General features: G+C 37.6%; 1 protein-coding gene across 1 annotated transcript in view; it reads left to right on the top strand.

Annotated features, from left to right (window-relative positions):
• Window positions 1-708: 708 nt before the first annotated feature.
• Window positions 709-21627, top strand: part of DNAH1 (dynein axonemal heavy chain 1) — a 179468-nt gene continuing 158549 nt past the window's right edge. The window contains exon 1 of the mRNA XM_087709198.1: window positions 709-776. The gene's annotated coding sequence lies outside the window, so the exon portion shown is untranslated. The remainder of the gene's footprint in view (window positions 777-21627) is intronic.

The raw sequence follows: 21627 nt of genomic DNA on the forward strand, positions 1-21627 counted from the left end.
GTTTTTAAAGGATAGCCACAATTTATTGTACTCTGCACTCAAACGCTTTTGAAGATTCAGTTAAGCAACAACAACAGATCTTTTTTTGAAACTGCCTTGCCTTTTCTATTATCCACCAGATGCCAACAACGTGATCTCTTGTTGTCTCTCATCTTCTGAATCCACCTTTTTACACCTGCCAGTTCGTGTTCCACGTCCTGCTGAAGCCCTAGGTTGCAAAATCTTGAAATAAGCATGAAAGGGTATGAAATAAGTGCAATTACTTGGTAATGTGAGCATTGTTTATCGCCGCTGTATTTTGCATATCCACTTAGAACTGAAGCTCCCACGTTCGTTGCATCACCTTGCAAACGTTTTTACCAGGGATTTCATTTCACCAACTCCACTAGTTCTCTTGCCAGCCATATTCGAGGGGCAAAGAGAGCAATCCCCGATTAAGGAAACTCCGGCCTGCCAATCGCCCAGCGCGCGTCCCTTTTATATTAAGAAGCAACCACTTTCTTGGCCGCGGGGGGTGTGTGAGGAAGCGGTCGTCGGAAAGAAGAGCGCAAGTAGTTAAAGAGAATTAAAGTCGCAGAGTAAAGTCACTGAGAATTAGAGTCGGAGTAGGAAAGGAGTGGGGATTATGACTTTTATTGCGGAGAAGAGAAGCGCCGGCCTTCCAAGCCTGAAACTTGGAATGGTTTAGCCCCCATCCCCTAGCAACCCTCGCGGGCGTCCTGGAACTTGGAGACCGAGCGGTTGGCCCGGCTTAGGAAGGGAAGCCCGCAGGCTCGGTGGGTATCGGCGGGACTGGCGGCGCTGGGAAGGCGGCGGGGTGGGGATCGGGATGGGGGTGGTGTCGTTTCTGGCGGTGGGGCTCAGCTGCTGTGAAGCTCCGTCCGAAAGTCTTAGAGCAGCCTTCCGAAATCGGTCGCCCAGCCGGTCTATGGGGTCAGGAGGGCAGCCCGGCCGTTGGCCAGTCTGGGTGGACGTTGTAGCGGGGTGTCTTGAAGTGGGGGGGGGGCAGCCCCACTGGAGGGCAGAGTGGGAAGCGGGACAGGCCGCTTCAAGGCTCTCTCGGGTCTGTGGTTTCTCTGGGTCACGGAGCCTAGAGAAACAGAGTTGAGCAGTCGGGCAATTCAGAAGAATAGAAATAGAAATAATAGAAATAGAATTCTTTATTTGCCAAGTGTAATTGGACACACGAGGAATTTGTCTTTGTTGCATATACTCCCAGTGTACATAAGACAAGATACATTCCTCAAGAATCATAAGATACAACACTTAATGATAGTCAAAGGGTACAAATAAGCAATCAGGAAACAATCAATATCAATATAAATGGTAAGGATACAAGCAACGAAGTTACAGTCATACAGTCATAAAGTGGGAGGAGATGGGTGAGAGGAATGATGAGAAGACTAATAGTAATAGTAATGCAGCCTTAGTAAATGGTTTGACTGTGGTGAGGGAATTATTTGTTTAGATAGTCATCAACTTAATGACAATCCATTTAATGACCCTTTGAAGTTACAGCAGCATTGAAAAAAAGTGGCATGTGGCCATTTTTCACACTTACAATCCTTGTAGCATCCCCATGGCCGTGTGATCAAAATTGGGGTTCTTGGCAACTGACTCCTACTTATAGCAATTGCAGTGTCCTGAGGTCGCTGGGATCCTCTTTCTGACAAACAAAGTCAACGGGGAAGCCAAATTCATCCAATAAGCGTGTTACTAACTCAACAACTGCAGCGATTCACTTAACAACAGTGGCAAGCAATGTCTCAAAATGGGGCAAAACTCACAACAAATGTCTCGCTTAGCAACAGAAACTTTGGGCTTGGTTGTGGTGGTAAGTCGAGGATTACCTGTATGTGCCTGCAATAAATAAATAAGTAAACAATGGCTTGCTGAATAACGCACCGTGGGTTGGGTCTCCTTCACGTGCTAAAGCATAGTTCACAAAGCACAAGGACCTGGTTCCTTCAAGACACTAACCCACAAGCAAGTCAACTACATTGCGGTCCAATACGTTGTGAGACATTTTGTAAAGTTAGTATTATTCAGTACAAGCTAAAGTGAGAGCCCATGGAGAAAAGTTGCTCCTTATTGAAACAGCTATTGTATGAGGATTTATTCAGTCACAAATCAAGTCACATTAAAGGAAGGATCTGGCAAGTAGTACCCCAAAGGTGTGGTCCAAAGCAGAGTAGGGCCAAGTCAACATATGGTTGGCAGAGCTCAGAATCACAACTGTTGCTATCAATTCTAGGCAGAAGAAAATTCAGAATTTTCAGAAAGTATTGGCCCAGTGTGGTTTGGGGCATTATATCACCGTCTTTTAAGAAGGAACTAACTTCAAAACCTGGGGGCCAGGAAAACCTTTGGATAGATTCACTTGGTGTGCCAAGAGGTTTTTCAAATAGTCACTTGTTGGTAATTTTGTGTGCAGACTGTTGCCTATGCTGCACATGGGGCTTCCCTTTAAAATTGGTCCAAAGCTGCTGGGCAATAATGGACGTGTGACAATATACTCATGGAACATCTTTATTTTATGAGCTTCACTGCTTTCCAGGTGGTTTCTGGGTATAGTGGTATGTGGGGATGACTTTAGAAGATAAGAGGAAGAGTCACGGACTTTTTAGACTTGCAAGACTCCATTTATGTAACCTTATAATAAAAGTAGAGTTAGTACTCATGATTTGTGCTTCTTGTCTGAACTACCTCAAAGCACTAACATCTTGCATGTCTTCAAGTATTTTTCTTCTACTTACTTTTATTCTCCAGAAAACTAAGGATGGTTTGAAATACTTCCTATGTCTGCTCTGTTTCTGTGGGCTGATATATCTCATGTGTGAGATCTAGGGTTATCTAGGCTGTGGCTCTTCCTGTCAGTTATTCTTACACACCAGTACAGCTAGTTAATATCTTCATAGTATAGATAATCCTTGCTTATCAACCATTTATTCAACCACCGTTCAAAGGTATGTTGGTGCTGAACAAATGTAGTTACAGTTGATCCTCAGACTTATGGCCAGTGCAGCAGTTAAAATTAAAATTGGGTGCTTGGCAGCCTGCTTTACATTTATGACCACAGGGTGCACTTTGAGTGTCCCCACCTGCCTATCTCCCAACATTTTTGCTTTTTTGGCCACCATACATTCTGCTGCCTATCTCTGACATCTCCCACCATACCCAGGTGACCTTTGCAGTCTTCTTGCTGTGCTGTGGCAACAGTTGATCCTTTGTAAGGCCTCCATGAAACTATGTGAAGATCTTACAAAGGGCCATCAACTGATAAGGTCAGGTGTGCCTCAGTAGCAGGAGGAAGTAAATGGTAAAAGTCAGCTGGGAACAGTGAGGGGAAAGCAATGGTGGAGTGCCATGCCGGATGGCCAAAAGGCCAGAGAAGAAATTCTTTTAAGAACAAGTAAAATACCAATCCTTATAGTAAAAAATTGTTTAAAATCAAATCCAACAACTTTCACTATCAAAGGAAAGTCCTCCTGCCACTGACTTCCATGCAGCAAAAGAGAAAGTGTTACGAAAATTCATTTTGTAATCTGAGAAGGGGATAAATCAGCATTCAGCCAAACAATTAACAGTTAAAAATATAAAAATGGAGACAAAATAAACGTTAAAACAGAGGGAAACTACTGGAAATGTTGGAAGCCAGACCCTCTGGCTTTGCTTACAGAGAATTGTGATCCACCAGATTCTCTTCCCAGGCAAGTACACACACATCCAAGGATCATCGTGAGCTATTCCAAGTCCTGTTCAAAACCTGGGGACCATGATGCCAAAGAACTGCTTTTGGCAGCAAAGTCAGCTATTTGTTGGCAGGAGAAAAATTCCATTTTCTGGAGACTCCCCACTTGTGATGTTTCATCTAATGACCCCTTCACTTAGCGATGGAAATTCTGGTCCCAAGTAGGTTCATCAAATGAGGACTATCTATATGGGATTTGTCACCATGAGGGATTGTCTTGTACAGTTTATGCCTCTGCTGTGTGATAGTTCCCATCAGGAATATGTAATTGATTATAGTGCTCATCAATTACATAGTGTCATTTTATGGGATTGAAGAAATAGGTCTTTTTTTTCGTAGCACTTAAAGAGCATTTCCCAGAGATTTGTATGGCCCATACCCTTACTTTCATAAACAGGCCTTAAAAACCAACTATTCCTGGTATGTGGTAGGCCTCTAGTGGGAATATTTATCTCTAGGTTATTTTATTGATATTTCTGAACATTTATTGTACCTTTTTATTTCTTATTTTGTTCTGACCTGATTTTAATATTATATACTAGTTTTTTGTTGTTGTTATGTTGTTATTGAGTCTGGTGGCCTTAGAAATTTGATAAATTCATGAATCCAAAGACAAAAGGAAGATAGAAGGTGACCTCTAAACACAAAAACACTCGTTTGAACTCTGGCAATAAGTTATTGCCAGGGAACAAAATAAAGTAAGAAATTTCAAGATTGCAAATATAAGGCAGAAAGTTGACGAGGACAGACCTTCATAGCAGCTTAATTTATTTGAAGCCTATATTTTCAGCCATTACACAAAACAAAGGCAAACTAAATCTTACGTGATTAACTCCAGGAGTGCAAAACGAGATCAGAAAAACATTTTTTTTTTAAATGGAATCGGGAACTTTTGTCATATAATCTGCCCTCACTCTCTTGCCCTCCGGCATTTAAAAAAAGCAAAAGGCACGTAGTTTAAAAATGAAACATTGGAAGAAAAATGAAAGATAGAGCAAAGGCTTTTTTTGAAGTTGCAGAAAAACACGCTCCTTTCAAATAACTTGCTTGTTTTCATTCTCCAAGTCTTAAAAAAATGTTAAAAAATAAAGATTTTTGGAGTTTCTCCTCTTACATGCATACACATTTCATTACTACTTTTCTCATGAAAGGTGGTTTACAAAAAGGCAGTGAAACAATCTCCAGTAAAAATAATCAAATAACAACAATTAAAGTTCGTTTTAAAAAACAGCCTACAAGGTGGTCCAGTTCTAGAGAAGTTGTTTACCTTGTGGATGCTTATCTTAAGTAACACATTTTTAATTTTTTTTTAAGCAAACAGGGTAGAAACAATTAGTATCTTCCCAAGGAGATAATTCCATAATTAGGACACTACAATTGAACTTCTTCTAGCCATCATAGTGTGAGAGAGACTGAGTAGTCGCATCAGGATTAGGATCTAAATCCTGATTAGCTCTAAAACCAAGTCCAATTTTGGAAATCAGATGGAGGGGCTTCTTGAGCATTTGATGAATCTGCTGTTCCAATAATATATTTGATCCTGATTCAGGTAATTTAAGACACAATAAACAATCAGAGATATTCATTTTTCCTGAAATGCACTGAACAACAAAAATTGTACGGCTGCAATATTTATTTAAGATGTTGGCTGCAAGGTGGCAAAATGATAGTTTAGTTAGTATGATTAAATCCTATGTACAAAGAAATTGTGTTCTATTAACAGCACAAATTAATGTCTCTACAGATAATTATTAAAATCTTCTATAGCCCAAAGTTTAGTGCTTGATCCATAAAATCCTCTCCTCTAAGGAAGAAAGTGCACAGTTGGCATATACAAAAGGCATCTTTGATACATCTTCTTGAGTCTAGAGCAAAATAGAAACAAGTTCCAAATGACTGCCACCAGTCACCACAAAAGTTAGTATATTGAGAATATAATAAGCCACGCAAGGTTGTTTAATGGACTCATTTTTCAGTGGTTGAAGTGCAGAGTCAGCTGCTGCAGATCAGTGCCAAGTGGTTCCCTTTTTAATCAGCAGTCAGAGTGGGTCTGCATAATTAAGAATAACTGTCATACAATAGTTACAGTAGCTAGAAAAGAATCAGCAAATCCAGATTTTCAAGAGTTGAGCTTGCAGAACAGTTTCTGTCTTCTTTGAATCAGGTTTAATTTCCTCAGCTGAGATAACATGCCAACAATCTCTTCAAAACCAAAATGATATTTGTTTTATTTAGTTTATATCATTTGAGAGTTTAAACAGGACTTGGACAAGTCTATAATATCTGTGGTGCTTTTTCAAATGGGGAAATTCTGGTGGCAATTCTATTTGCCAAAACATCTAGTGCATATATGTTAGCAAATATGATGCATCTTGCATAGAATTACAAAATGTTATCTCTTGGTATAGCCTTGTGTAACTGCTCCTCTCCAGATTAATATAAGGCAGCTATAATAATTATATTTATAATTAATATAATTAATTATAAATATAATAATATAACAACAACAACAAAAATGGGGCTTGCCAGCTCCTAGGAGGATGAGAGTTATGCACAGTCTCAACCACACTGAACATGTTTATCAGAGGTGCTAAATGAAGAATGCCTCCGTGAAATATAATTTACGAAAACCCATGCCAGTTTGTTTGTTGCTCAGTTCAAGAAGAGCTTTGGTGTTCCTGGACATCTAGTGACATGGGCTACAAGGACACAGGACTGTTGACTGTGTAAAGTGGGCCACCAGCTGCAGAACTACTGGAAGAAAAGTTGTTTTACTCATTTCAAATATACAGAAACAACAATGAAATCGTGATCTGTTATTACAAATCCAATTACAAATTATTATAAATTACAAGTCCAACAAAAAAAGGATAAGAGGAAAATAATGCATCAGTTCTGGAAAGAGCAATATCCAGAATCAGAAATAACAGAATGAAGCTTGCAGTCAATGTATAATACAGATTAAAGAATTCACAGAAGTAGAATTGGAAAAACTGCAAAGATCTACCCCACAGGGCAAAGAAATCGGAATCTTTGCCAGAATAATTCAGACAGTAGAGGCAAGCCAGGGGGAGTCTGCAATAGAGGAAGCAACATAGCTATTGAATTGTTTTCATTCCCAAACAGACACCCTCTCCTCTGCCTTCTCCACAGAAAGAACAAAGCCTTCTAACTAAAAAAAAGAAACAATAGGAATTGAAACAGAATAATTGATATCTAGAACAGCACAAAAACACTAGAATAAGGTTGCCTTCACTGAAGCTTGTTCCAAAGAAACAACTAATAGCAATAGCAATGGCACTTAGACTTATATACAGCTTCACGGTGCTTCACAGCCTTTTCTAAGCAGTTTATAGAGTCAGCATAGTATTTCCCCCAACAATCTGGGTCCCCATTTTACTGACCTTAGAAAGATGAAAGACTGAGTCAACCTTGAGCTGGTGAGAATTGAATTGCCAAACTGCTGCTAGTAGTCAGCAGAAGTAGCCTGCAGTAATGCATTTCAACCACTACGCCACCATGGCTAGTACAAGTATTAAAAGATGTCAATACTGTAATATGAATTATAAGCACTAGCTCACTACAAGAAACAAACTAACTAATGTATAACTCGGCTACAGTTATAGCTAGATACAAAAAATCTGAAATGAAAGAACTTGTAATAATAGCAGAAATGGTAACGAAAAGGGCAAAGAAGGTCAAGAATTAATCAGCATCAGTTAAAAATGAACTGCATGGTTTTTGGTTAAAACATCTGACTGGTCTATATCCCTTCATTGCCAAACAGTTTAAGAACAGATTCCAAGGAGAGAAAATAGATTTGTATGTTGCTCAATCTGTTGGTACAATCAACATGTTCAATATCCAACTTGTATCTTTGTGTTCTAGTTTTGCAATACCACTATTCGACATTTTGCTTAGCTTCAACCATACTGTATAGTTGTATGTCTGAAGATCAGTATGAAAGGCACAGAATATCCAAGCACTTTAAGCATTGAATATTTAGTAATGTTTTCATGTCCTTCAAACAAGAAGTTGTATACCAATTGACTCAGCTGATTCTGAGAATAATTAGTGGCATTCATAATGGGGTTCACCTGTTCTGCTTTCTGAAGAATATGATAAGTAAAAGTAATTTTCAGTCGTATCCATTGAAGATCTAGATCTCCTTGTATAAGATATACAAAACAGTTAACCACAATTCCAGATGAATTTGTGGAGTAATTCAGGCATATGTATTGTAGATGGGTGAGGCTGACCATAGGCAAAATTTAAAATAAAATGTTGACAACAACTTAACTCTGCTTGCAAATTCAATAATATCACCACCACCACCACCACCACCACCACCACTATCACCACCATTTTAGCCATTGTCTATCCACTGCAAGATGAAGGCCTATTTCACTTGTCCCCAGTCAAAACAATCCTGAGCTTTCTTCTGCCAATTGGGTTCACAATACTTGCTCATGCCATTGTTGATCCACCTTATTTTAGTTGTGGGTGCTTTTTATCAAGCGGGATCCATTCTATGACTGCCTTGGTCCACTTGCCATCAGTTCTTGGTATGTGACCATTTCCATTTCAATTCTTTTACTCTTTTGATGATATACTATATTTTCATTTGTGCTCTAATCCATGTGCAGGTCTTTCTATCTTGTCTTGTAATGTCAAGCATGTATCTTTCTGTGGCTCTTTGTGCCACTTATAGCTTTTTTATTGATTGTGAAGTTAGTATTCATGTTTTGCCAGGATATGTGAGAGTAGGTAGCACACACTGATTGAAAACTTTTCAGGCAGAGGGGGAGGTTGTTCTTAAAAATTGTGCTTAGTCTGCCGAATGCCTGCTGACCACATTTAACACACCGATCAATTTCTTTTATTGTATCACCTTCCACTGAGATCTGTTGGCCAGGGTATATGTAGTGGTTTACTATGTCTAGTTCTTTTCCAGATATATATTTTTTTTCTTTCTTTGGTGAATTTAATATACTTTGCTGTAAAGTTCTGTCCAGTCCCAGAATGTCTAGTTAGTATCCATGAACACAATTTCTTTCTCTTTGGAATCCAGAACATGAACTCATTATCTTCACTTTCTGTTGTCTTTTTATCCCCTTCAGACTTTTCTCCTTTATATGGTTGTTCATGTTCTGTATGAGATGTATCCTCATCTTCTAACAATTCTTGTAACAATTTCAGTCCATTGTTAAAATATAAATAGGTAGTGTTCGTTTGATTATTTATTTATTTTCCTGCCATAAACAAGGCATACTTAATGTTCCTTCCTCCTCTTATTTTCCTCACAACAACAACAAAAAACAACAACCCGACACTGTGAGGTGAATTGGGCTAAGAGAGAGTGACTGGCACAAAGTCCTCAGCTGGCTTTCATGGCTAAGGCAGAATTAGAACTCGTGGTCTCCCAGCTTCTAGTCTGGTGCCTTAACCACTAGATCAAACTGGCTTGCTGATGAACACGCATAATTAAATCTCTGTAGAAATACTAACATTGCAGCCATTAGGTGACTTTCTTCTTGAGTACTTTCATATAATTTCTCAAGGTAACTGCTGCATTATATGTGTCAAATCTATTGCAAATATGAGTCTGTGTTTTGTAAATGTATTTTCTCACTTCTCGATATTAAATCGTATCTGCTGCTTAGCGCCTTAGTTGATTCCCTAAATGCATTGACATATGCATCTGCAGAAACTTTAGAAGCCTATAGGCTACGTCCAGCTTTTAATTGTTCCAACATAATGCTTATGCATGGAAGGAAGTATTTATCCAAAGTCCCTTTAGCTGATGGGATAAGGTATACTTTTCTCCTGGTAAATTTGAAAAGGAAACCACAATTGAAATGGAGCTCCCAAGTAGCACAGTCAAAGAGCATCTCCTTGTCAAACTTAATAGCAAGTTTATAGCATGCAAAAATGTCCTTCCGCATGTTTATGTTATCTGGAAATTTTTAGTGACTTTGCCAGTCAGTCAGTCATGTTTCTTTTTAAATTATGTATTCTTTTAAACAGTATAAGTCTCATAGATTTTTTGGAATCAAGTTACCTCAAAATCCAAGAAAATAAAGCTAGCCATGCTTATATAATATTACAGGATCTTACTTAACAATTATTCTTGTTTTCTTAATAGATTCTTTATTCAGACTCTTGATTACATAATTGTTTTAGATATGCTTTTCCTTTCAGTCTATTTTTGTACACTTTTCCCAAGTCTTTTCTCTTCTTGTCTGCCACACAGTCCTCTGAGACGTGTAACATTGTCTACAGAACTGAAAGGAAACAGGGATAAAAGTGCCCTGTTAAAACAGTCATGTGATACTTATGCCCATGTTTAGTTTATAGGTGTATTCTAACATAAATGCTCCCAAATCATTTGTAAATAACCATACTAGCCACTTCTCTAACCGTAACTGATCAGCAAAGAACAGGAGCAATCTTGTCTGCCCCACAAGATAGACCAGACTAAAAAACAAATGCCATATAGGTCTGGACCAGTGACGTGCAGTCACAGAAGGCAGGGAAGGCAGAGCCTCACCACTGTCATCATGAAAAAAAAAATGTAAAAGGAAAAAAGGCAAGAGCTGAGGTCGGGCTGAGCTAGTTGCTGCCAGAGTCACCGTGGATGACTCTGCTTAGTGCTTAACTGTTTAAAAAAAGCCTCTAAAAGGTGTTCTCTACAGGAGAAGGCAGGAAAACGACGTGCCTCATCTAGTCTGACTTTAGGCGTTTTATGATCACTCGAGCAGAGTTAAGCAAGGGTTAAAAGCCTAAAAATTCCTGACGTAGGTGAGACACGTCGTTCTCCTGCCTCCTCCTGTAGAGGGCGCTTTTTAGAGGCTTTTTTAAACAGTTAAGCAGAGTCATCCATGGTGAGGCAGCAACTAGCTCATCCTGACCTCAGCTCTCGCCTTTTTCCTTTTACATTTTTTTTCTTTTCCTGATGACAGGCAAGAGCAGAGTTGAAATCCTCTCTGAAACAGCTGGAAAAGGTACGTGTGGGTTGGAGGGAGGGGGAGGAATTCAAACTTCATCCTCCTGGTGCGGGGCTTTGGGCAAAGGCTGGAGGGAAGTGCTCTCCCTCCCCAAGTGTAGTTTGATTGCAGGCAGAACCACGTTGTCTTTTCAAACCTGTGATCAGTGAAGCTGGGCTGGAACCTTCTGGGGCTGAGGGAAAGTGTTGTGCTCCAGTATGGCTCTTTGACTGGCTTCCTGCCTCCTCCTGTGGTCTCCCTGACTCCCTCCAATCCAACTGTGTGTGTGTGTGTGTGTGTGTGTGTGTGTGTGTGTTTGAGAGAAAGTTTGTTTGAGTGAGAGAGGGAAGGGTGTAGGAGAGATAGTCCAATGCAACTTCTGTGTGTGTGTGTGTGTGTGTGTGTGTGTGTGTGTGTGTGTGTGTTTGAGATGGGGGAGGGAGGGAGAGAGGGAGGGAGGAAGGAGGGGAAGGGAGAAGAAAAAAGAAAAAACAAATGCTGTCACTTTAAATTGGAACTGAGCATGCCTGGCTGTGGAATTCTGGGAGTTGAAGTCCACAAGTCTAAAAAAAATTGAAATCCACCACTGTGTCAGTGCCTCACCAGTCATAAACCTCACCGCACGTCACTGGTCTGGACTATACTAACAGAATCTTGCGAGGCTGAAAGTGTCTCCTTCCCCCGCCACGCCCCACACTTTATCTTCATGTGAATTAGGGTTCTTATTTGAGATGTTTTTTCAGATTAGTTTCTTGGCTTACACACCACTTCTCTGGCTGTTGCCTTGATAGTGGCTCTTCCTCTCAAGCCTTCAAAGATATTCCCTATGCCCTCCACAAATCTAGCTTTTTTAAAATTAAATGCCATAATCACGAATCTCAATATTGTTAGAGTGCTCAATATTTTTTACACAACACAATGATAAGGCAGAGAAGTGTCCAAGAGATTGCAATAGTAAGCCTTATAACAACTTGGGTCTTGTGGCACCATACAGTTTTTTAGACATCAGGTCCTACAATCCATACCCATCATGGCTATATCTTCCATCTTTGAAAACTAAAAGGAGGTGATCAAATCCAAAACCAGCTCAAACTCTTTTTGATACTTTCCATATACTTTACTACTGTTAGTGGTAACGGGAGCACTTAAAATCATTTTGAAACTGATGTAAAAATCACAGTCCAAGACAAGTATAAATCAGCATTGTATATCATACGTATATATAAATAAAATCTGTAAAATCTTTCATCTGTCTTTTTAAGGCACGATTTTGGAAAAAGGGATACAAAAAACAATGTGCTGTGTTTTGCAGGATTTGAACTTCAGGGCACTTTTCTAAAATCAGACACATTTTGCTTATTCCTGAGATAAGCAAAGATGCAGTAAGGATGCATTAGCAAACAAAAACACCAATTTGTTGCTGTCCTTTAACCTTTTTAGTTACTCACAACTGAATTTAAAAGTATTTCTTTCTTTCTTTGAGATAATAATTGAGTCATTTTGAACCTCATTAAACAATTTATAGTTTTATACTTAGTTGAAATATTACATCAAAGAAAAACCAATAGATCAAAAGCTTGTGCCAACGAGTAAGAAGAATATAGCATGGCGAAGTTTAATGTTTCCAGTGTGAGTTCTGGGTTTGACTAAGAAACTCAAATTGTAGTTAGTCTTCTCAGCACATATTTAGGCTTATGTTGTATCAGCATTTCCACATTTCATTTTCTCTTAGTATTTTTAAACAATTATAATATAGAATATTCTGTGCATATCCAGAACATACATATTTCAAGATGTGTAGCTGGTAGTATATCATGATAATGCACTCAGCAATAGGATAGATAAGCTAGTCTGGGAGTCTGGGATAGTCTGGGATATTCTATTAATTAGAATATCAGATTTTGTGATATTTTATAATATTTGTTATTGATCATTACATAGTGTATCATTTGTAAATAAGCCATGGACTATTGATAATATATAATTATATATTGATAATGTATAATTTTTTCTTAGTTTGTTAGGGGAGCTTTTGTAATTAATCTTTTCCTTTTTTTTCTTTAAGTTTAAATATTATTTTGTTAGTTGTGTGGGAGGTTTGTGGTATATTTAGATGTTTTGCCAACTGAGGGGAATAATATCAACATAAAATATAATAACCATCAGTTAATTGCAAAAGGCAGCTTTAGTTTGAAGAGCGTACATCCTGCAATGATAATTTCATCACATCAAACAATAATATCTGGCTATCCCAGGACTTATTGATAAAAATCCAGCTAGATGGGTTCTGATAGAATGGCGTGTGTATGTGTGAAAGAAGGATTCTATTTCTGTGCATCCTTACATCCCACACTATCTTATCAGAACCTCTACTTCCATCCTTCCCCCCCCACTATCCAGTCTCAACTGTCAGTACTATCCTTTCATTTCCCTACTATTAGAGCTGATGAAGCTTCTTGGATGAGAAGCAAAACATTTTCTTCTTTCTCAAAGAAAAAACCCCCAATCTAGTTGCCTTTTGAAAAAAGCACCTTTGAGATATTTGTTCATTTATTTCAACAATATATTTATCTCTTGACTATTAATTAATCAAGTCAGTAATATTGCATGAAAACAACGACTTATTATTTTAAAACTTTGCTCTTCTCCCACATTATTGTAGGTTTAATTCTGGGGGAACGAAAGAATCAAATGACATTGCAAGATTAGATTGAGTATAAAACTTCTGTATCTTGTTTGGTGTTTTATAGATTCCTATATTTTGGTTTCTAGATGGATCTATGAAGTATGTTTCAAATACTTTGAGAATATAGAAAATATAAACATATGCATCAGATGTACATTTAAAGCATAAAATAAGGCAAGATTGTCCTCACCAATGAATCAGATTTATATTTGTTTGCTAAAGCATCGAGTTAGAGATGGAAGTGTTTATTTTGATCTTTAATAGAATTCATAGGACTCTTAGGAACTCTTTTCTGTTCTCCACTACTTGAAACCTTTTGTCGTCTAAAAGCCTTGTTTGATTTCAGAGCCGGGTTCAAATAAAACAAAGCAATGGAATGCAGAGAAAAGCAGTGTTGCCACTATTTATTGACAAAGTAATTAATATAGTTAAAACAAAGAGCATGTCTTTAGCAAACATACGCAAGTCTGATTTGCCCAATCTACTGGGATAATATTCAGTCATAGGCAGAAAATGTTTAATAGCACTGACAGTACAGGGAATAAAATTTTCCAGAGTAAAAAGATATGGAGGCGCTATTAATGAGAGTAATCCAATGAGACAAAAATTGTGTGTTTCAAAGTTGGCTACATTTCTCAGCAAATATTCACCTCATTTAGCATCAGAGACTAAATGGACACAGTTTTATAAAAGCAATTAATGCTGATAGAATAGATTGGAAGGAAGAAGAAGATTGAATTTGAAAAGCATTTTGTGATTCTTTTATGGATGTTTTTTTCCTACAGATTGAATTGTCATGCAAGTTGTTCACTAAGAAGGATATAGATGGTGCTTATGTCCCTTGAGCATCCTTCTCAGTAGAACAGGCATAAAGCTTAAGTTTTCAAAGGTGAAGAGTTAGTGCAGTTTTTTTGGCCTTTCCTATGACCTCAAGGGAACACTGCTGCCACATCAAGGCAGACACAGTAGGTCAGTTTACATTAATGTTCCATGGTAGCAGTTCAACAGGCATAAAAGAATCTAACCATGATTCATCAAGAGTCCATGGATCTTAGCTGATAACAATCTGTCATGCTGTGCAGCTACGAAAATAGATATGGGCCCAGCATTAAACAGCTAATAAAAACAACATTCTCGGTAGGAAACTCGTTCTTCAAGGATTTAACTTTTAGTAGCAAAAGAAAACAAGCTGAAGCAAAAGAGTAAATGAAGATAATGATGGGGAAGTCTTTAGATAAATAAATATACTTGATATTCTGTTTCATTAAGCAATTCCTCTTATTAAAAAAAATACTTACTGATTGCACTTATATTCCATTTTCACATGAAACTTCCAGCAGTCAACAACTATATAGTTGATACCGCCTTAGAAATGCTACAGCATCAGATCTTTTTTTCATTCTGATTTGAATGGATTTGTCAATATCCCACAATATTACAAAATTTATTATTCCCTTATTATTCATTCATGTATTAATTTTTTACATTGCCTGACCTCCAGTGACTTTGGAAAGTGATGGCAATCTTTTTGCCCATGACACTTATAAGAGAAATTACTCAAAACAGTCTTTAATAATGAGTATCAGTCACACTTTTACACTGAGATACAAATTGTTTATTAATGGTATCAGAGGGAGCTAAGGAAAGGCAGGCACAAAAGGGTGGCAACAGTAGGAAGAGCCCCAGCAAAATTCTTGGAAAGAATTTGAGAATATATGTAAGATAATTGGACCGAATTGTATCTGGATCAAAGTCTTAATTATTAATAAATGAACCCACTAAATGAGGCATGCTCAGCCACTTCCACTTGTACTTTCAAGAAGGGTGAAATGTCTATAGCAAATCTGAAATGGGAGGATTTGAGAATGTCTCTGCAAGGCTTGCAGGGGTATTAGGTGGAGTAAGGTTTGCTGGTTCAAATGCTTTCTATGAAGTCATCTGCAGGAAGGACGATGTTGAGCTTGCTATGATTGCCTCACTCACAAGGGATAGTGGTGTCCAGGTTGGGATTGCTACTGCCAAGAGCAAGGGCAATGGGATCACCTGTGTGCTTTAAATATAGGCAACAGCCTAAAAGGCCATCTGGTACATTCAAGTTAATTTTTGAAGTGCTGTCCACATACACATTTGAGTTCATTTCAAGAGCTAGGATGCCATAATGTATCAGCATAGAATATGGGCGGATCCAAGCAGTGTTGCCTTTTGCAACCGACAGGTGGACATTTTGTCAGTATCTTTGGAGAAGGAAGTGAACCAGAACAAAACTGTGCCACCCACCAAAAATTCCTTATGGGCCCAAAAGAATACTATGATCAATGGTATTGAAAGCCACGGAGAGGCTAAAGAGGGCATTTTTTGTTCTATATCAGGGTCTGAATCCTGAGTGAAAAGGGTCCAGATAATGTACTTCACCCAGGATCCTCTAGAGCAGTGGTCTCCAACCTTGGCAATTTTAAGACTTGTAGACTTCAACTCCCAGAGTTCCTCAGCCAGCAAAGCTGGGAGTTGGAAGTTCACAGGTCTTAAAGTTGCCAAGGTTGGAGACCACTGCTCTAGAGGATCAGAGCCATCATCTCCTCAATTACAAAAAGAAGCTGGGAAACTGGATAAAAATTGTCCAGAATGGTGAGGTCCAGGAATAACTTCAAGGGAACAATCAGCCTCTCTTACAAACTATAAACCATAACCCATACCATCAAACAAAGCAATATATAGAGAAACCACACAAAATCAGTACCAAGAATGATGTGATGCCCAGCAACACTGCTACTTTATTGAATACCACCATTTCCTCTCCAGCCAGCATACTCACTGCTGATCCCAAATTTGGATAAGTGCACAGGTCCTTTTGGTCTCATGTTTTCTTTAACCTGAAATTAGTTCACCAGAGTCTTAGGCAGAGGGGTTTTTCATACCTGCTGAACTTTCTTCATGGTAAGTGGATGATCTAAAATTGAGTTATAATTCCTCCCTCTACCTTCTATATTCTACAGTGAATGCTAAAAAAAACCCGCTATTCTTTCTTTTGTTCATTTTAGAGCTTAGCATATTTTGCGTACCTTGTTGTATTTCTAAACCTAATCTAAAGCAGACATCATGTTATGTGATTTGCATTTTAGATTCTAATTTTTATTAGCATCCACTGGAATACCTGGTTGAACTTGAGAGTTGTTCTGTTGTTTGTAGTCTTGCATACAGGATCAGCATAGTCCAATGTATGTGGATCAGTATATCCTTCAGGCCACATCATTTTATTTAAAACCTGTACAAAAATAACAGACTTGAAAATTTACCTCTAGACACTAACATTCACCAACACAAAGTTCTGATGGATAATGGAGAATTTCCTAAATAAAATTGCCCTATTTTCTTCACATGTGATTAGATCAGCATTGAAATAGCAAATTGTTTTGATATTGGCAGTGTTGTCATTAGGCGACAGAGTTGACTTCCAATAGAGATGAAAAGCAGTAATTCACATATCATGCAGGAGTCAGGACTGTAGTTTCAAAATGTCTTTTACTTCTCAGTCAGATATCACAGCTTCTATCTGTCTGCTTATCCTCTTCACATTTTGATATTTACTCTGCATTAAACTGAATTGATTATAACAGTACCTGCCAGACTGTGTACTGGCCCCCTGAATGGGACTGAATAGCCAGTCCTCGGAAGAGGTTATTCACTCAATCTGTGAATAAATCATTGCTTTAGGCCAATTTTCTAAGCAGGTGGCATGCTTAAAACAGTGATTTAAGCAGAAACATTTTGCAGGAATACGGGCACCTATTTGCATGTAAAAAGTCACTAGGTCAATCTGTGGCATATTGAGCTAGACTCAGAAACCCTTATCTAAATGCTACAGTCAAGGCAATATGAGTTAGATGGATCAGTGATCTGATTTAATATCAGGTACCTTCCTCGTGGGTTTTAGATAGTGCTTATTCTTAAATGGCCTAAAATATGTATTTTTAGACAGAAGATTGAAGAGTATTTCCAGTTCTAATTTAGAAAGCAAGCATACTTCACTATTACAAGTTTGGGAAACATTTATTTTAAAAAATGAAATGGAAAGGGTTTTTTTCTGAGTAATGAGTATGTAGTGGAGGGAATGCATAACTGATTTCTTTAAATGAAATCCATGCTTCTTTCTTCCTGATCATATATAGTCTTTCCAGTTTCAGAATCTTGTGTTGTGAACAACATTATTTTCATCCATTATATTCGGTAGTTTCACTTGTGATAATGGATATAGGATGGAACGGAAAGTGTCATAGATTACCTGAGGCATTGCTACAGATAAATGAGATAGTCCCCTTCTTGTAATTTGTTTTTAAATGTTATGTTTTCACATTCATTTAGCTATTGTCCTGTTTGGTCATTCCTCTGTTTTATATTATTTATTCAGCGAAGTGTAAGAAAAAAGAGAAACAAAGGAAGATGTGATTCCTCATAACAATGGCCTGCCATTTCATAAGTATTCTATCAGTTTTATCCCAGATCTATAAAGGCCATATTCTTTTTCTTTCTATAACAGATGAGTGTTCAGAGTTATTTTCTGCAACATAAAAGAATAGCAAAATAATATATTATCTCTTTTCCAACACAACATTGTAATTTTATTTTTTTCTTAAATGAAGATAAGTTGTAGCCTAAATATGGAACTTGCTGAACACACATAGAACAGATTAGCCTGATAACTCTAAGGTATGTAGATTTTGCTCATGCTTTGATTTCTTTTTATTGCCTTTTCACCTTCATAATTATAATACAACATCTGCTCGGTCACTGGTCACCAACCTTTATTTGCTGATGCCATCATACTATGGCACAACCATTCATGTGTGATAGCAGTAGCCAATCGGGAAAGATCTTGCTGAGAGAGGTTAGGTTGGGCACACAAGGAATAGCTCTGGAGGCAAAATGTTGCAAAACAAAAGGCTGCATTAGCCTCTTGCCAGAACGCTGAAGGCAGCATTTAATTAATACCATCATTTACATAAGCATCTTTATCTAGCTTGGATCTCAAGCAGATAATAATTGCTTGTACTTGTATTTTACTTGGCAGTTGAATAGAAATTGTGATGAGATCACCCAAGGGGTGGGGGAACAGCTATTAGAGAACTAAACAAAAAGAATTATGCAGTAAGTTTCTTCATTTATTTTAGTTGCCAAAGAAGCAGAAATGAAATGTTTCAGTTGTGTGATACCATAAAGATCTTAAACACAAAATTTATTTTAATGTTGTACAGTTTATGTGGAAAAGCTTATCTGTGTTATTGGAACAATAAATTTGTTTCCTTTTGAGTTACAATATTGTTATATAATTATTGTTCATGGTCAATCATTTAATGCATTGTGAAATATTGATATTGAAAGGAGAATCTAATTCTGGTTAGTTTCTATTAAAGCAAATGGTATGAACAATTCAGCATTTTAAATGATGTGCTTATACTCACTAAGCCTTTTTAATGCCTTTTTGTTTATTAGGATACTGTGTAGAACCGTGATGGTGAACCTATTGCACGTGTGCCCCAGATGGCACGCAGTTCCCTCTCTGTGGGCATGCGAGCCGTCACTCTAGTTCAGCTCGACTGCGCATGCGCACATGCCTCCCGCCAGCCAGCTAGTCATTGGGTCTCTGCCATGCATGCGTGGATGATGGGGTGTATGCGGGGGCCCACAAGCACTGGAGAATGTTTTTAGCATAAGCAAAACTTATAGAAAAGACATCTACGTACTCAAACTAAAGATGGAAACAATTCCTGGTGCAAAAAAACTGGTGGAGTAATTTTTAAACCAATTCTTAAGGGAATACAGACAGCTGCTAGACAACATTTGGTTCAGGAAGGTACAGATATTTCACACTACCAGAGATCAGTGCTGGAAATAGGTTGATGAGTGATTGTGTCAATCGGGAGATGAAAGGGAGACAAAAATGCTGTGAAAAAGGTTCACGCTAAAATGTGAAAAATATGTGACATACTGGTGTTTCCGTGTTAGTGCTACCAACTTCTAAGACCAGAAATTGGATTTTGAACAAAATAGATATAGTGAGTATAATTGAAACTTGTTGTAATGGATAAAATTAATGGGTTACAGTTATTCCTAGATGCAAGAAGACAAGGGTAGGGTCATTTGGGAAGGTTTCCCTCTTTATATCAAGTAAAATATTTAACATACTATAAAACAATGACAAAAAAACCCCTATATTTGTTCATAAAATCACTATCTGGCCACAGTGTTCTTTGTAAAATCACTACAGTATTAGGCTATAGTGTTCATTGGTTCTAAAGATTCCAATATAGGCTTCATCCAGAGGTGGTATTCAGCTGGTTCTCTCCGGTTCATGTGATCTGGTAGTGGCGGCTGCGGGAGGCTCTGCCAACCTGCCCCAACATAATTTGTGATCTGTGCAGTAGGCAGTGCACATGCGCAGATGCTCATTACATGCGCATGCTCACATTTACAAACTGGTAAGGAAGGTAAGTAAATACCTCTGCTGGCTTCATCCCTCATATACGTAGGTGCAGTATCATCACGCATATTCAGAAGGGGCAAAATCAGGGGTGAAATTCAACAGGTTCTGGAGAACCGGTAGTGGAACTTTTGAATAGTTCGGAGAACTGGCAAATACCACCTCTGGCTGGCCCCAGAGTGGGGTTGGAATGGAGATTTTGCAGTATCCTTCCCCTGCCATACCCACCAAGCCATGTCCACAGAACCGGTAGTAAAAAAAAATGAATTTCACCACTGGGCATAATGTGCTCCAGAATATTGTAGTAATAAATTCTAAATGTGACAAGAGCTTTAAAAAGATCTTGAATTAAGTGAATGTTGAACCAAATGATAGATATAAATTAAATTTTAGTATATACTTTTATCATGGATTTTGATTACAGTAGTAAAAACTAATAAAAATTAAACTTAAAAAATAATAGTAAGGAAAAAATGCAAGTAAAAAAGAAAAAAAGAACAGAAAGGATATTATGAAGAAAAAGAACAGAAATATATAGATGATTTCCAACTTTCATTACAACAAATATAAACAAATTTAGTAATCTTTCATCCCTATAAGTTTACAAACAGATATATCTTCAGTCCATATCTCTTCCCCTTATAAGCAAATCCAATAAACATCAACTTTTCAATATTTGTTTTCAGGAGAAAGTCTGTACAGAGTTGCCAGTACTTTGCAAAAAAAAAAAAAAGTTATTTCAACTACCACTGTGACCGAATAAACCAGCTTTATATTCCTTTCTTTTACTTCTAAGTCTTAATCTTTAGTCCATTGAAGTATTGTAGGATTTGGTTTCTCTTCAGTTCTTCTTTATCCTATTACTCAGATTTCTTCAAGGGTTTAACAAGCCACTTCTCTAGATCCAATAAGAAAACATTTCATCTGTATTTCCCCTTTAGTCTTTAAAACTTCAACCAGTTTTTTTTTGTATATCCAATAAAGCGTACTTTTCTAAATCATTCTCTTGTTCTGTTATTTGTAGTTGCACTTTGAGTACAGTACTTTCTCTGTCTTGTCAAACAAAATTTGCTCCACATCTGATATTCCTTCATTAGCAACTTTTGGATGTAATCTGTCCATATAAATCAGATATCGTTGCTGACACTATTGATAGTATAGTTATTAATTTCTGACTCCATTTTTCAAAGATCTCTGTTAATATTCTGATATAACATTTTGGGTCATTTTGTAAGTCTTAGTTTTACCAACACCAAAAGCAGACTTTTAACTTTTTTCCCCTTCTACTTAGAATGCTGAAGAATTTTTTAAAATTAGAAAATCCATGATTCAAATCCCTACCATCTCTATTTTAAGAAGCACAAAGGGTAGAAGCATTTTAAAATCTCCAGAGAGCTAGTAAAAACTAAGCTAGGCAAAAAAGAAAGTGGTAGAATAGAATAGGGAATACTGTATCATAGGCCAGAAGAAATGGAATTTTGAAAGCAACCATCGCCAGTTCTATATAACTATATATAATTGTATAGCTAAAGCAGAATATCTTCTCATAAAAGAATAGCCACTATCATAAAATGCTTATTGGAAACTGTCATTGGAGACAAACCTCTTAAGACATAGTTTTTGATTACACAGTTATGAATAATGACTGAAATGGGATGAAAAAGGCTGTTATGTAGACTATAAGAAGAATTGTAGAGAAAGCCTAGCTCACGCTTGATTTTTGGACATG

Source organism: Thamnophis sirtalis, unplaced genomic scaffold (assembly GCF_051295495.1).
Source record: "Thamnophis sirtalis isolate CommonGarterSnake01/CBP01778 unplaced genomic scaffold, rThaSir2_p1.2 scaffold_3, whole genome shotgun sequence".
Lineage (NCBI taxonomy): Eukaryota > Metazoa > Chordata > Lepidosauria > Squamata > Natricidae > Thamnophis > Thamnophis sirtalis.